We start from the raw sequence: 13,271 nt of genomic DNA, 5'->3' as shown, positions 1-13,271 counted from the left end.
GGTGGGGGGTTGACTCTGGGTCCCATCCCCCAATGTGATGTCACCAGCTTTCACAATAATACACTGTCATGGATCCAACCCCATGGGTTATCATCAAACTGAGAGCCCCACGCTCCTGGGTCTTCAAAAGTGGGGGCCAGAAACACACAGAACAAGAACACAAGTCAACAGCCATAAGACCACATCACATCTCTATAGCATCTTCTCCTTCCATGGACTTAATCCCCTCCAACAAACTTGATTCCACTTATCCTCCCTCTGCAGGCCGCTTCAGGACAGGGACTATCAGGGCAGGCTTTCCCCCCAGAGAATTCCAAGGGTACAGAGGGACCCAAGGTCACCCAGCAACATGGCAAGGAGGGGTGGGGGCGTGTGGAGCAGCGAGCAACCCGGACAGAGGTCACGCTGGGCCCCCTCAGCGGCAACCTCAGCCCCACTCGGAGGGCCCCACCTCATGGCCAGGGCAGCCTCGGCCTGCGGCTCTGTAGTGGTTCAGAAGGAGCCAAAGAGGAAGGGGAAGGTGTTCCAGGTGAGGGGGAAGGGGAGAGAAGGGCAGAGGTGGGTGGAGAAGAGCATGAAAGGTGTCCAGAAGCCAGCAGTGGCCCCAGACAAAGGGAGTAGTGATCGGGCCCAAGGCACAATAGCTGTACTTTGTCCTGATGTCCTGACACCTCTGATGTTCAGGGTCGCTCTCCCTGTGTGGGTGGAGGCTGTTCCCTGCGCAGGTAAAGAGGCAGAGCCTCTCTGAAGCTAGAAGGGAGATGGGGGAGAGAGGCGCTGAGTCTCACTGTTGTCTAAACATTTCTCCAAGTGGTTTCTCTGTGATGGAAGAAAGGTGTCTCACTCACTCCATCCCCCAACCCCCAGGAGCCTAGCAGGACACAGAGCTGATCCACAGCAAGGGCAGGAACAGAATCTGTTGAATGGAGGGAGAGAGAATTGGTTTGGTTTCCCTCAATTCTCTCTCTCTCTCTCTCTCACTAGGTCTTTACAATAAAGCAATGGGAAGATGAAGCAAAAGCAAGGAAGAAGGCCCTCTTTTTCCAGTGCCAAAATCATATTCCCATCTGGTTTTGGAGGTCTGACTTGGAGTAATGATGCCAACTGGGGAACAAGATTAGAGCAGAGGAAGCCCAGGAAGAGGATCCAGTCAGGAAAAGGGGAGGGAAGAGGGAGAGGAAGCAGAAGGGGCAGGGTAGGGTCACTGTCTGAGGGAGCACCCCTACCCACAGCAGCCCCAGACCCATCAGCCACATCTCTGCCCCTCCTTCACGGGCCTCAGTTTCATCCCCAAACACCAGACTGTCTCTCTGGATCGCTTCTCCCCAACAGCCCCAGGCATGTCCACTTCCTGACACCCCAATCTTTGCCATCCCTCAAAGTCTGACCCCCATCCTGCCCATTGCTGCCCCTGTTCACACCCTCAGCCAGTCTTGGAGGGAATCCCTCCGCTGAGAAGAAGGTGGTGGCAGAGGTGGCAGCTAAGGACCTAAAGCTGCATTCTCCCTCCCCACCTGGGCCATGCGTGGGAGCCGAGCTTTGTTCCAATTTGTGGATCTTTCCCAAAGCCTGACAGGCACCAGGCACTGTGCTAATATTATAGAAGATACAGGGACACCTAAGTGGAAAGCACAAGGACTCTGGATCCAAATGGACCCAAATGGTACTGGCACTCCTTAACTGTGTGACCTTAGGCAAGTTAATCAACCTTTCTGACCCACAGTTCCCCTCGTCTGTAAAACAAGAGTGAAAACACCCGCCTTGGGGAGTTGCTGCACACAGACAGCTGCCCACAGCTACCCAAGAAGGTAGGATGGGAAAGAGGCCCTGAGAGAGGCACAAAGTGTCAGGAAGGTACTGAGGCAGAGCAGTCAGACCGGCTGGAATGGGCATCAGGAAGGGCTTTCTGTGGGAGGTAGCTCCGGACATTTATTCCACAAGCAAAAAAAAAATTTTTCGCCACACCTTGCAGCTTGCGGGATCTCAATTCCCCGACTAGTGATCGAACTCAGGGCCCTGGCAGTGAGAGCACCGAGTCCTAACCAGTGGACTGCCAGGGAGCTCCCTCCACAAGCAAATATTAAACTCAGCCTATGAGCCCTGTTTTGGGCTGGGCCCTGGGGCTACAACAATGTAGAAGGGGCTTCCTGTGTGCAGGAGAACCAAAGAGTACACTGAAAATAGAAACTCTCTGAAGGGACGCATGATTGCTGGGAGTGGGAGAAGGCTTCCTGGAGGAGGTGACACTAGAGTCTTGCAGGAAGAGCAGGAGTCTAGTTTGCTGAGTGGAGCGGGGATAGGGAACAGGCAGGGAAGTGAGGTCTGGGAAACGCTGCTGGCTCACCCAGCTCTCCCACTGCTCCCCTGGGTGACAGAGACTTTGAGGCTAGGCAGAGTAGGGAATTAGGGCTTCTTCAGAAACATTCCCAGCCAAAGCGCAAAGGGACAATGCTGCTCCCTCAGGGGGTGAGCCCCACACTGGTTTCCCCGCCTTCTGGGACAGCATGCCTCTGCCAGAGTATTTAAACAAACAAGCAGACACTAGAGGTAGGTCCAGCTCGCACGCTGAGCACTGCTGTTTGCCCCAGGGGCGAGAGGAAGAGGGCAGAGGACACCAGCCTGTGACAAGCACAGGGCCACTCAGCTGGGGCAGAGCTCAAAGCACAAAGACCTTTCCTCCAGCTCTGCCCCCTTCCTATCCCCACCTGGTGCCCAGAGCTCTCCTGTCTGCCTGCCACAGACATGTGGAGACTGGAAACAGCCCTGGGCAAAAAACTCAAATGTGCTGCATGCTGTGTGACCTTGACCAAGTCAGTCCCCCATTTTGGACCTCAGGCTTCTCCTAGGTGAAAGAGTGAGGTTGCACTCCCTAAGCTTTAGGGCTCTGTAACAGCTCCATCAGACACTCCAACTGAGATCACTGATACAAAAATGTCATATCTTCCAGGGGTCTGTGTGCTTTTAAAGGCTCCTAGGGAGGGCACTGCTTAACTCAAAGAAATCCAGCACACATGGTGAAATCTGGAGCACAGCACCAAGTGGTGGAGGGGAGATGTGATTCCAAGGAACCCCTCAAATCCTAGCAGGTAGAGAATTGCTTCCTCTCCCACCTGGCAGGCCAGGACCTCTGTCCTTTTTGAAAAGACCCTGGCTTGGTGAACCCTCACTCTGAAACGCCCCCACCAGCTCCCCTGCCCCACCCTCCTCCCCCGTAGCATGCAGTGGAAAAAGCCAGACAGGCTGGGCTCAATCTTCATTCACCACATCCAAGCCATGAGACTTTGGACAAGTCACTTCATCTGCCTGAGCCGCAGTTTCCTCATCTGTAAAATGAGAGTCATGGCGCTTACCTCCCAGGGTTGTAGGGAGATATATGGAGACAGCGGATAGAAGCAAAGCTTCTGGCCTAGAGTTAAGCGTCACATAATGTTACTTCCCTTCCCCTTCTCCCGTCCCTACCCCCATGTGTGAGCAAACTCTCAGAGAATGCAAACCTACTATCATTTGGCTAAAGTCAAACAGAAAGGAATAGGGAAATGGGTTTATCCCATCCCTCTGTGGGGGGAGAGGGGGAAGAAAAGAAAGAAAGAAAGGAAAGAAAGAAATCACACAGTGCATGCCAAAGATGGCTAGGGGTGGGGTATGTTGGCTTAGTTCCTGCTTTAGCCTTTCTTTGGAGCAACTGTGTCACCAGGTTGTCACTGAGTTGGCTACAATGTAGGTTCCTTCAGGGAAATCCTAAGGAGAAAAAAAAAAAAGAAAGCAAGGACTCAAGGTGGCCCCCACCCCTTAGCAAGAAGGGTCCCTTCCCTCCTCCCCCAGTGACCCCCTGGGCCTGGGCCGGAAGTCTGGCCCAGGACCCAGGCCCTCCAGGACGGTTCACAAAGATAAAGCCGGTTAATGATTGGCCCCCTGAGAGGAGTCGCCCCACCATCCTGCCTGCCTTTGCAGACCCAGAAGTGCAGGGCAGGCCATGGGCAGTGGGGGAGACTTCCCCTCAGCTTCCAGGAGCAGCCTGCCCTAACATCCTCGAGATAATCAGTGAAACACACAATTAGTCAAGGGGTATCCATGTCAGGAGAACATCAGACCGATTCCTGGAAGACCTGGGCGTCCTTAGAGGTGGGGCAGCAGCGGGAGGGTGTGGGAGTGGGCAGATACAGCACGCCCAGTTTTATCTGCCTCGTTGATTGGAATTTCGCTTGGGATTTCGTTTGAAGAAAAGGCTCCACTGCTAAAGAAGTATGAAAATCCCTTCCCTGGCCAGATGAGCAGAAGGAGGCCCAGGGCTGTCTGAAGCCAGCCAGGTCTCTTGACTCATAGCTCAGCCTCATGGCTGCCTCTCCAAGGGCCACTTAAGCACTTAATCAGGACCCAGCCCTGAGCCAGGCACCTTTGGGATACATAGGGCTTCAGCCCTCTGGGGAGCCAGGCAGTGCCAGGGAAGGGTGCTGGCACTAGGTGCCTTGTGCATCTGGAGCAGGTCAGCTTCCGGGCCCAGGGCTCCATTGTTTGCTCCCCCTTCCCACGTAGAGGGACTCAGCACTCCCTCATTCCGTGTAGTGCCCTCCAGAGGGCACAGCTTGTGTGAACCATGCCCCACTGGGGTCCCCTGGAGAGATGGCTCTTTCCACATTTCCCCATATGCCAGCGCACTCATTCAGACCCATGTCCTTCCAGAACACAGCTGGAAGCATCAGGAAAAGTAAAGTAGGGCAGCTCCAGGCTGCTGGGCCTGCTGCCAGCCTCCCCAGGTCCTAAGACCTGGCCCTGGTCTGCTCCAGCTTTGGGACACCAGCCCCCTCAGTGGAGGGTGATGGCCAAAATATTTAACACCCATTTCGGCCCAGGCACAGTTTACATGGAGCTGGGGGCATATGCTGAGCCAGACATAAACCCCTCAGTTTCTGGATCGTGGGGAGGGGCAGGGGACTTAGGAAGGGACTAGGGTGGCCAGAGAGGCATATGGGGGACTCAGGGGCTGGAACAGCAGCTATTTACCAATCAGGTGACCGTGCCGGCCTGTACCAGCTGAGCGCCTGCCCTGCCCCAGTCTCCTCTCAACTCTAGGCTGGAATGTGCAGTTCCCAGCTAGAATGAGGACTGTCTGGGGCCCTGGTCTGCATGCCTCCATATCTCCTCCGCTCCTGGGAAGATCAGGGCACGACTCCCCCCATGCTCCATCCACAAGTGTAGCCCACACCCAACATAGCAGGGACCTCACCATTCACGGGTTCCAGCCACTATCGAAAAAAGGGCAGGTACGGCCAGCCAGAATTCCCAAGTGCCCAGATCATGGACAGTTATGAGTAATCAGAGCATTTTCCTTTCCCTCCTTGTCTCTCTTTGCTTGGATATCTCATCCCTCCTCATCTCCTTCTCTCTCCAACTTTTCCGCCGGCTCCCATTGTCCCAGGGGACCTCCTGGCCAGTCCTGTTAGCTGAGTGCTCCTCTGGCCTGTCAGAAGCCTCAGCTTCTCAGAGCCCCCTGGGAGGTGACCATTCCCCACTTCCCATTCACTGTTGGGGGGCAGGCTGGGCAGTGGGGGACAAGCTAGGGGAAAGGATGGTCTTCACATCTCCCCAATTCCCACTGGCCCTCCAGGGACTATGGGAGAACTGCAGAAGGGACATTTCTGAGGAGATGGGATGTGCCCCTGCCCATCAGGCACCAGGGTTGGTGGGGTGGCAACTCTAGGGGCCAGATCCGCTCCGCCAAGCCCCCGGTGTGACCTGAGGCTTTAAAGAGGACAGGTGTAGGCATGGTGAGTCTGCCCTTCACCAGCCCCCGGCCATTGCCCTGGGGGAGCCGCCCCACCCTCCCCCACCGCGTGACCCTCTCCCCACCACTCATCTGCCAACCTCCTCCTCTCCATCACTCCTCGGATCTCCAGGCTGAAGGCTGCAGGGACTAATAAACCGCGTGCAGGCGCGCACACGCACACACACACACACGCACACGCACACCACCGCCCATGACAGAGCCCCACAGAGAAGAGAGGAGTATTCCCAGAAATCCAGCTGTTCCAGGCAAGCCAACCTGGGTCACGGTGCCCTTCCTACAGGGGCTGCGGGGAGAGACTGGGCGTCCCCTGAGCAGCCCCTCTCGATACCACCGCAGGAATTACCTTGAAAGTCCCTCACACAGAGAGTGTCTCTGAGGCCCTGCCAATAAGTACTGCTGCTTTTCCAGAGCAGCTCCTCAGAGACCAGGTGTGGGGCTGCGACTGGAGGTCAGGACACCTGAGTTGAAAACCAGGAACTGTTGCTGCCTGGCTGGGTGACCTGGAGCAAGGCCCTGCCCACCTGTAATATCAGTGTCTTCTCTGTAGAGTGAAGGCAAAGGCTGATTTCTAAAGCCCTGTTAGGGATCCTACGCCATGGCTGTGGGGAATGGGGAGGAAGCAGTAAGGATGAGAGCTGCGTACACGCTGGCGTGTGGCCTGGCAGACTGAAAGAGGTGGAGGGAGGACCGGGAGCACCACGCCAGCACCACCTCTTAGAGATGCTGTGAAGGTCACAGGAGCATAGGTGGATGGGAGGCAGAGAAGGGCATACTCTCTTCAGTCCGCTGTCTGACCAGCAGCTGGGTTTGCCTGTTGCCATCAACCAGAACAGCTGGTACTGCAGCCAGAAGGATTTGAGTTAGATACGCAGAAGCCTAGCAAACTCATCTTCTCTGGAGGGATTTATGGGATGATGGCAGCGGGATGTTTATCTAGAGACTTCTAGGCCCATTCGTGGCCTGGATGAAATGTCAGGGAGTAGGAGAGAAGGGGAGAGAAAGGAGAGGGAAAGACAAGGTGTTAGCTCCCCCCCACCCCCTTTTAGGGGAGGAGGTGGGTGGGGTGCCCGTGCCTCCAGTCTGGGAGCTGAAGTGGAGGAAGGAATTTGTCAGGGGTGTGGTGGGCCCGAGAGCAGGGCAGCAGGGGAATGGAATGAGAAGGCTGTCGAGTGGCGAAGCAAGTGTTTGCGGGAAATGGAGAGAAAGACCCTTCCCGGGTTGGAGGGGGTGAGACGGAGTCTCAGCCCAGGGCTCCCTGCCCTGGGCACCCCAGCCCCACTCCAGGCTCAACAGAACCTCACTGGGGCAGGGTCTGCGCCTCTGCTGTGACTTCAGCTTGGGCACGGGAGCCCAGAGCCGCTGTCTGAGAAGTAGAGTGACACCTACCCAGCCTGGGCCCACTGGGGAGGCACTGGGGAGGGTAAGACTGGCAGTGTCCACAGGGCAGACTGAGGACAAGGGGCCTTCCTTCCCCCAAGACTGCAGGACACTCAGGCCCGTTCTGCTTCTTCTCTGGGTATCACCCCCACCTCTCACCTGGGGCCAGCTGGTAAGGCTCTAGGAGAGGGTCTGCCCTTGCTCTACTCCTGGCCTAGCCCTTGGGCAGGTGGGAAAATTCTGAGACTCATTCCATAGTCCCTCCTCCTCTTCTGTCCCAAACCCAGGAATCTCTGGTCTCCTGAGTGAACTGAGGCTGAAAAACCACCCAGGAAGTCCCTCTTTCTCTCTATCCACCTTCCTTTTTGCTGCAGTGAGGACCAGGTAAGGAGGAGTTTGAGCAAGAGAATGGGGCCAAGCCCTGCAAATACCTCAGCCAAATAGTGAACAATCTGAGGTGAAGCCCGGGTACCTGGATGCGGGCCAGGCGAGCAGATGTGCTGCTATGCGTGTGTGTTACAAGGAAGCTGGTCGGCCACCCAGTTCCCTCTAGAAGCCCAGGTCCCCAGCTCCCAATGTTCCAGCCTGAAAAGATTTACTAAGTGATTCCATGCCTCTGTCCACTCTGCCCCCATCCTCCCAGGCTCTCTCCGCATCACCATCCTCCTTCTTCTCTGTCTGTCCTACCTAAGCAGGAGTTGAAGGTTTCTCCCACCACCTTCCTAGGTCTGTCCTCACAAAGCCACCTTGGGACACACCCCTCACCTCTCCTCCTCTCCTGGCCTAAAGCTCTTCCAGAGATTCCTGGCTGTCAGAGGACAGGGCCGCAGTTGTCCCCACCCCACGCCAGGGCTGGCAGGGGCAGCCTCCAGCCTCCTTGAAGCTGCCCAAGGGGAAGGTGAGAAGCGGAAAGGAGCTGTCCTGCTGCGCTGGCTGGGCGCAGGCTATAGGGAGCCTCATCGTTGACTGGCTGTAACCCAGACAGAGGTGAGGGGCCTGGAACCCCCTTCTACCTGAACCTACAGCACAGCCTCACCGGGCACTTCCAGCAGCAGGCTTCAGATGAAGCTGTTGTCTGACTGTGGACACCTTCTGGACATTCTTGGAAGCCCAGGGCCCCCTCCTCAATCAGGACCCCTCCTGGGTGTCTCACCCAGTGCCACCCCGAGCCTCTAGAGGGCGTGGGAGAGCAGCGCTTGACTTCCCGGCCCCTGGGGCATACCCTGGTGGCCCTCAGCACAGGCCCCTTCGACCAACCAGCTGCCCTACACCCTGCCCCTGGGGAAAGGGGCCCCATGCTGAAGGCTGCGCAGCCAGACTCACTGTTTAGGGGCAGGAGTGTATGGGCCAGGCCTGGGAAGGGGACTGCTCAGAGGATGCAGGGACAGGTGGGCTATGGGGGATGCTAACAGCCGCCGAGTGTGAACAGTGGAAAGATGATCTGAGACCAATCTGAGATTATTCTCCTGTTCATCTGGGAACAAAACGGAGAGCGGTGGCCTGGGCCCTTGGAATTTCTGCCTGAGCTGGGAGTAACGAGGGGCTTCTTGGCCCACAGAGCAAAGCTGCAAAGCTCCCCACCCCCATGCAGGATCAGAACTAGGGTGAGGCGAGTGAGGCAGCTAGGGCACACAGTGTAAGGAGGTGCTCACGCTCAAGTGCAGGGTTGGCCCTGTCGGTGAGCGCCTCCATAAACACTGTACCCGGTCCCCTCGTTCCCCTCATCTTAGTCCCAGCCCTGCGCTCTGGGCTGCCTGTCCTGGGGACTAAAGCCTCAGGCATATGGGAGGCAGAGGTGGGGTGGGGGAGCAGAAGGGTCGCTTTTTCACACCGGACCCCTCAAAGGGAAGAACTAACCCCTAACTCAGTGAGGGGGGAGGGAATGAGGAGGGACACAGCTGTCTGTTGCCTAAGCCCAGGCCCCTGAGTCTATCTGTCTGTGTCAGTGTCTGCGTGTGTATTTGTGCATCCAGACTGTGGGTCTGCCAGTTTCTAGCTCTGAGTCCTTGGGCAAGTTACCCAACCTCTCTGAGCCTCAGTTTCCTTGAAAACCTGTAATAATAATCCCTACACCACAGGGTTGTAGTGAGGATTGAATGAGATAATATATGGAAAGGATGTAGCGTAAGCACCTGGCCTGCACACGGTAGAAGCTAAATTAACACTGATCACTATTCCCATCGTTAACAATATAATTATTGTGTGTGGCTTCAGCTTACTTTGCAGCCTTATTTCCCACTGCCTCCCTACATATACATCCCACTCCAGCCTGACAGGTCTTCTGATAGCCCCAGACACACATATTACTTGTTTCTTCCTCCTGGTTTATGCCCCATCAGCCATGAAGGTGCACCTCTTAAAACAAGACTCCCTGAACCGCTTCTGCTCAGTGGTCTCCCCCAAACTCCTACAGCATGAGCTGTCTGTGTCTCTCATGCCAGCCTCAGTTTGCTATTCAATGCATTTAGCTTTCTGAGGGTGTGTGTGTATGTGTGTTCTCTCTTCAAGCACACTTACATAGGAAGGACTGCATTTTTCAGTGGTCTGTATCCCTCCACCCCAGCCTAAGGACTAATACAAGCCTGCAGGCATAGAGAGCCACATGTAGACTCTTTGTGAATGATGATGATAATAATGGTAAATACTGCCTTTGACTGCATTCCTCCTGTGTGCCTTTCATTATCTCATTAATCCCTTAGTATCTAATTGTAAAACTACAGTTGGGAGAGTTTAAGTAACTTGCCCAAGGTCATACCACAAGTAAACAGAGCTGGGATTTCAACTGTCTGGCCCCCAAACCTGTACTCTTAACCACTATGATTTGAATAAAAGAATAAACTGAAAACCAGAATTTCCTTTTCGTACTCTAAGAAGGAAATAACAAGAAAGCAAAGTGAACTTCAGTCAAATGCTTTCAGGATTTCAAAGCAGAGTCCATTGCGGGGGGGTGGTTCCCGATCCCACACGCTTCAGAGTGAGGCCAGAAACCTCAGTCGTTGCAGAAAGAGGCACCCAGGTAGTCTTGCCTTACTCATTAGGGTTCCAGGAAAAAATTAGCAAATGAAGTTGAAAAAATACTCATCCCAGAGTCAGAAAAATCACTTACCTTGATTGTTCAGTCACCAGAGTGTTCCTAGAGTTGATCCTAGCTGTCTCTTAACTGTCTGTAGGAGAAACTTACTTTCCCTTTGCTGATCACCAATTTAGCCACTTTTTGATCATTAAATGGGCAACATTGGTCAGTCAGCAAATATTACATGGAGTAATCACCAGAAAACCACTCGCTGACTGATTTTCACACATACCCCCATCAATCCCCAGCTGTTATAGTAAAATTTGGCCATGGGGAATGTATCCCCTTCATGCCTCTGTCCTCCTTTGCTATCGTCCTTTTGTCATTCCAGGGCTGAACCACCTTGGAATGTCTGCGCTACATTCCCCTCCCTGTGACTCAGTTTTCTTATCTGGAAAATGGGGATAATAACAGTACTGACTCCACAGAGCTATGGCAAGCACCTAATGAGGTGACCTGTGTAAATAAAGCACAGGGGTTGGCATGGAGTGAGTGCGTTATCAACATTTGAGGCTGTGGTGTTGTCATTTCGAGCTGGGTAGACGTGCCCGGATGCTGACCCCACTCTGGCCGCAGAGAAACAGCTTCTCCCAGCGCCCCTTCCTTCCTGCCTACTAGGATGGGTGTCCCTGGAAATCAGTCTTCTGCACTCTCTTGCCCCGCCAGTCACACCTCAGCCCCCAAGAGACTTAGAATCATCATCGAACTCCATGGCTAAGAGGTAGTGGGAGCTCATCCAGTTTAACTCTATTTTTCCTGACGTGGAAGGCAAAACCTTCTGCAACCTACACGGCTTGCCCCAAATCATATACCATTTTCTTCCAGACTACCTGCAAAATCCTATATATTCAAAAAATGGAGCTTTACACATCTTGGCCAACAAATCCAAGTTTGCTCAAAACACTTTTGGACTCTATTTCTCTTTGTGAATTGACCTCAGATTTCATTGTACACCAAACAAGGAAATCAATCTCATAATTTGGTGCCACACCTTGTTTTGGACCAAAAAAAAAAAACAAAAAAAGAGGTGTTGTTATTACCTGCTCAGTTTGCTTACCCTTCTGGGTCACACATCTTGGTATTAAATAACTTTTGGCTATTTCCACATACTATTCAGTTCCCAAGGATGAAACCTTGATATCGCTGAGGAAAAATTTTAATGTAATAAAGGTTCTGAAGGCAGTTGATTTGTTCATTTGTTGGTTCATAAAGTTAGTAAATATTTCTTGGTACTTTCTTATATACCAGCCCTTGTGCAGGAGGATGAAACACCACTGTAAACCAGACACACAATTTCTGCCCTTTTGGAATGTACATGTTAGTTCCTGAGCAAAGCATACATGGTCTATGATTATGTGGAAGTGGTAATAATAAAAGCCTGCAATAATGGATTAAGGGACTTCCAGGAAAAGATGGCAGCCTGAACACCTGCACCCACTTCTGCTCTTTCCTGAAGCCACTAAAATGAAGTGAAAGGCTTTCTAAATTTTTCTTTCCTTTTGATTTTGTTTCTTAAGATATATACCCACAAGGACAGGGAGGATGGGAGAGGAGGTAAAAGAAACAAAATTTTGGAAGCTGGAAAGCAGGTGGAAGAACAGTAAAGAACACGGAACAGGTGGTGGTGAAAGTCATTACCACTAATCTATACCCCAGAATCCCCAAAAGGCTCAGGAATTGGTGACACCAGTTACCTCAGCAAGTGAGGGTGAAGGGAATTGAGTAAGTAAAGAGGACTGGGAAAGTGTTTTTAAAAAGCAGCCAGATCTGGACTTCCCTGGTGGCGCAGTGGTTAAGAATCTGCCTGCCAATGCAGGGGACATGGGTTCGAGCCCTGGTCTGGGAAGATCCCACATGCCGCAGAGCAACTAAGCCCGTGCACCACAACTACTGACTGAGCCTGCGCTCTAGAGCCTGCGAGCCACAACTACTGAGCCCGCGTGCCACAACTACTGAAGCTCATGAGCCTGGAGCCCGTGCTCCACAACAAGAGAAGCCACCACAATGAGAAGCCCGCGCACCGCAATGAAGAGTAGCTCCCGCTCACCGCAACTAGAGAAAGCCCACGTGCAGCAATGAAGACCCAACACAGCCATAAATAAATAAATAAAATTTATTAAAAAAAAAAAAAAAGCAGTCAGATCCTCAGATTCTTCCCCTACCCCATACAGCCAGGCAAAAGCTAGAGGCTATTCCCTGGTGAGGGGAAAGCAGAGGGTCTCTGACAAGGAAACCCCAGGACACTGAAGGAAGGAGTATCTCATTGAAAATGTTCACATAGTGGATGCTGAGACCTGGGTCCTCTTACCCACTGGAATCTCAGAACACTGGCCGTTGTCCTCCAGGCTGGAACCTAGAGGGTGCATCTCTGAGGAATCTGACCAACCTGAAAGGAAGAAAAGACTAAAGATACTAATACTGGGGGCTTGAAAATGAAATATTCCAGCCAGATCACCCTCGCATGAGGCTCACAGACAAGGCACACACACTTGAGCACGCACACGCACACACACACAGCTTCCAACCAGCTTTTCAGATCCCCACATTTAAAAATAAGCAAACAACCAAGGCTTATGAGACATCTGAGGCTTCTAACAGAAAAGACAGAGCAAAACAAAACAAAACAAAAATTGACTTGGGGGACTTCCCTGGTGGTGCAGTGGTTAAGAATCCGCCTGCCAATGCAGGGGACACGGGTTCAATCCCTGGTCTGGGAAGATCCCACATGCCGCAGAGCAACTAAGCCCGTGCACCACAACTACTGAGCCTGCGCTCTAGAGCCCGTGCTCTGCAACAAGAGAAGCCACCGGAATGAGAAGCCCGCACACCATAACGAAGAGTAGCTCCCGCTCGCCACACTAGAGAAAGTCTGCGTGCAGCAAAGAAGACCCAATGCCACCAAAAATAAACAAATAAATAAAATTGATTCTTTAAAAAAAAAAAAAGTGACTTGGAGGAAGCCGAGATTACGTGTACCAAGAAGAAAGCTTAAAAATAACAACATATTATTATATCCTGAGCATGATAAGGAAAAAT

Source organism: Eschrichtius robustus, chromosome 12 (assembly GCF_028021215.1).
Source record: "Eschrichtius robustus isolate mEscRob2 chromosome 12, mEscRob2.pri, whole genome shotgun sequence".
Classification (NCBI taxonomy): Eukaryota; Metazoa; Chordata; class Mammalia; order Artiodactyla; family Eschrichtiidae; genus Eschrichtius; species Eschrichtius robustus.
This window is presented reverse-complemented; position numbering follows the sequence as displayed.